This window comes from Curcuma longa, unplaced genomic scaffold (genome assembly GCF_044706935.1).
Source record: "Curcuma longa cultivar G26 ecotype Majalengka, Jawa Barat unplaced genomic scaffold, ITB_CL_G26_1.1 contig_11950, whole genome shotgun sequence".
In the NCBI taxonomy this organism is placed as follows: domain Eukaryota; kingdom Viridiplantae; phylum Streptophyta; class Magnoliopsida; order Zingiberales; family Zingiberaceae; genus Curcuma; species Curcuma longa.
Genome location: NW_027429012.1, coordinates 7,875 through 11,812, shown reverse-complemented (window position 1 = coordinate 11,812; position 3,938 = coordinate 7,875). Strand labels below are relative to the sequence as shown.

At 47.7% G+C, this 3,938-nt stretch overlaps 1 pseudogene; it reads right to left on the bottom strand.

Moving 5' to 3' along the window:
- Positions 1–665: 665 nt before the first annotated feature.
- LOC141815901 (protein DETOXIFICATION 48-like) lies at positions 666–3,651 on the bottom strand (annotated as a pseudogene).
- Positions 3,652–3,938: the final 287 nt, after the last annotated feature.

The following is a 3,938-nucleotide window of genomic DNA, read 5'->3' as shown; positions in this document are numbered from 1 at the left end:
CCATGGTTATTAGACCATACATATGTGAGGAGATATTGTGTTTAACTATGTTGAATCAAAATCAAATCTAGCCGATATCTTCACTAAATCACTTTCCGAAGCTGAATTTAGCTATCTAAGATGAGAATTAGGAATGTGCTCGGTCGGTTAAGAAATCACTCCATGATCATCTTCACACTTTAACTAGATTGCATCTCTTACACACATAGACAATACCTTGCTTGTGTTTTTGTACAACTTAGATGGGAAGAGATGTTAGGATCATTCTCTTAGTTCATAATGCTTGTTATGATGCATTACTTTGGGCTAAGAGACTGAATTTTTATAGACCAATATATAATTCATGTGTATTTGGTTCGAAGATCATGGTTGGACATTCCATACCAACTATATCGATCCCTTAATCATGTTTGAGCGTATGTTGTCAACTTAGGTTAAATCTTTCAGCATTGCACTCAACTGATACTTTTAATCAGCTGATTGAACTGATATCAGTCGACTGATTCAGATATTCAGTCGACTGAACATGATCCTAGTCGACTATAATTTGTGTCCAGTCGACTAACCCTGCACAGAACCAAATTGGACTCGACTGGAAGCTCATTCCAGTCGACTATCTTGGCCATTCTTCGCCGTAGACCCACCTTCAGTCGACTGAGTTTTAACTATAGTCGACTGATCTCGAACAGTGACGAAACTGACTCGACTGGGATTATATTCCAGTCGACTAGAGCTGTTTCTGGATCACCATTAATGAAGGATCTCGAATGTCTTCTAGTGTTGGGGTGGTCTTCGTCTTCTCGGCTTCCACGGAGATGGGAGACAGAGTAGTTATTGGGGTAATTGGAATTATGTCATTGCAATTAGCAATTGGAATGATTGAAGGAGGAGAGAAGAAGAGTCGGTTAAGCGTCTGGCGCGCTCTGCCTCCGATGCCCAATTTGTTCTGGCGACGGCGCCGGTCATGAGGGCGGCGCACGTGGCCTGCGCCGAAAGGAGCCCCAGCCACAGCCCCGGCAAGCCCATTTTTCTGACGAAGCTGAGGAGGATTGCCACCGGCATGCCGACCAAGTAGAACGAGCCAAGGTTGATGTTGGCGTTGGTGGCCGGGCGGGCGCTGCCGCGGAGGACGCCACAACCGGCCGTCTGTGGGCAGTTGCCGAGCTCACAGAGACCGGCGATGGGGAGCGCGAGAGTGGTGAGGTGGAGGATTTCGGGGTCGCGGGTGAAGAGGCGTCCCCACTGGTGGCGCATGGAGGCGGTGAAGGCGGTGGCGGCGAGGTCGAGGCCGAGGGCTGCGGCAAGGGCGGCAAAAGCGACGGCGCGAGCCTTAGCCGGGCGGTTGGCGCCTAGGACGTTGCCGACGCGGGTGGAGACGCCGAAGCTGAGCGCGTTGGGGAAGACGTAGACGAGGGAGGTGGTCTGGATGAGGATGCCCATGGAGGCCACGGCATCGCGGGGGTACGCGAGCAGGCCGCTGAGGAGGATCATCAGCTCGTACCACCACCACTCGAGGCAGACGGAGACACAAGACGGCGCCGCAAGGCGGAGCAGCGCTGGCCACCCGCGGAAGCACTCGCCGGAGAGGAAGCCAACTCCACCGCTGGGACATGTATCGCGGCAGGATCTAGAGAGAAGGACGAAGAGGAGGAGGCAGACAAGGAGGTTGAGGTTGGTCCACACCATGGCTGCCGCCACGGCAGCTATGCCGAGGCGGAGGCGAACTGCGAGAAGGTACGTAAGCGGGCCATGGAGCGCCACGCAGAAGGAGGAACAGTAAGTGACTGGGAGGGTGATGTTCTACGAGCGAAGGAAGACGCGGAGCGGGTGGAGTAAGGAGAGGAGGAGGAGGTCCGGCGAGGCGGCCGCGACGAACACCTGCGCTGTCGTAGCTTGGTTTAATTAATGATTATCTGCCTTTTTTTATTAAGAAAAGGGGGGAGAAGAGGAGACTAGAGAGGGGGGTAAATTTGTAAATTTATGAATTGGGGGAGTTGAAACTAAGTTTGGGGAGTGCATGCAAAGAAAATGTTGGATGGGGAGTGCATGCAAAGTCCAGTTTGCAATTGGGGAGTTTTCTCCAATTTACCGTTATATTTATGTAAAGAAATTTTTTTAATTATTTATTAATTTATAAATATAATTAAAATGATTTTATAAATGTAAGTAACAACGATTTTAAATTTTTATTAATTTATAAATACTAATTTATATTTATCTAAATACTTATGTACGTGTGTGGTTTTGTTTCTTTTTTTTTTTTGGACACAATCAAGATAATTTTAGATAAATACTTTTTTACCGTCTTATTTGAATGTCTTATATAATTATATCTTTAATCGTCTTTATTAGGTGTCTTATTTAGTTGAATTTAAGACAACATTTTAAATACTGTCTTAAATTTAAGTCTCAATGTAAAATTTTAAGATACCTATAATTACTATCTTAATTACATAGTATTTGACATGAATTTTATCACTGTCTTAAAATTTTTATCTCAAAAACCTAGTTTTCTAGTAGTGAGGGTGAGGTAACAAACACGCGATGGCTACGCGATTGTCTTTTCTGTGCTTCTTCTTCTTTTTTCGTGCGTCTACTTCTCCGTTCCTTCGGTTTCTAGTGACTCCGTCACCCTTTCTTTGAATCTCGTAAGTTCTCCTCTCCTTCTCCCTTTTCAGTGATCAGTGATGGCTTCTGAAGAGGATGTAAGTCTCTGATTTGAGTCGATCAAGTCTACTTTTCCCTAGGCGTCTAGGTCTATGGTTAGATTAGCCTACGAGATACCTGCCGACCATAGGATTAGGATTCCCAAGTCGAATCAAAGGCCGTGTTCACCACCATCCGACTGCCTTGCTTTTTTCCAAGGTCAGCTCAAAGGCGGTCTTCGATTCCTGGTTCTGGAGTTTTTCCGAGCCGTCTCGACCTATTTCCACATTCCACTAAATCAACTCACCCCCAACTCCTCTGCGGAGTCGCGCTTATTTTTCGCTTGTACCAAATTCCTCTGCGTCCTTCTATCTTCCACCTATTCTTTTATTCGAAAAAGAAAGAAGATAGCGTCTTCTTTTTTAATGCCAAATCCGGGTTCAACTTCCTGGATAAATATCCAACTTCTAACAAAGGGTGGAAGTCGAAGTTTTTCTTTATCCACTTCCTGAGTCCGGTAGGCTTCCCAACCGAGTGGCAACGCGAACTCCCGAGCCCGCCTTCCTTGAGGTTTCACAAAACCGATCCTGAGTTCGTATCGATGTCCGAGTCACTGAAAGGCTTGAAATTCAACATCAATCACCTTGTCAGCGAGGAAGGGCTGCTGTACCGAGGAGGCCTGAGTCTGATCACAACAGAGCTATCACAACCACTCGGTAAGAAGTAGAAGTACTCGGACTTTTGTAAGAACTGACTGAGTCTTTTTGTTTGCATGCAGCCGACATCTAGATGGCAACCTTGATGAACAAGTACCTAAAGTAGGATCGGGCGATTCTCTGGGCCTTTGTGATTCCCACCGCTCCTGCCGAGGCTCCAACGGTGGAAGCCCAAGAGAAAGAGGGGGCAGAGGCGGGAGTGACCGAGACCGAAGCCTCCACTCGAGGAGAGTAAGCCACTTGAGAGGAAGAGTCGGGAAGGCAGCGGGCACGCGCTGATGAGAGCCATCCTCCTAAGTCTTCCAAATCTCACGGCAAGAAGAAGCATCACCACCAGTCTTCAGACAATGAGGGGGAAGAAAACAAAGCGTGTGAAGAAGTCAGAAGCTTGTAAGGTCGACAAGTTAACCCCGAGTCCGACTGGTGCAGAGCTCTCGGTCCTTGCAACTGAACCGGAACAGCCATCCCAATTGGCAGGGGGTGAAATAGTACGCCTGGACTCGGAGCGAGAACAGGTAGGGCCGGCGACCAGGACAGAGACGGAGCCGAGAGCATCAGAGCCGACAGCTCTCTTAG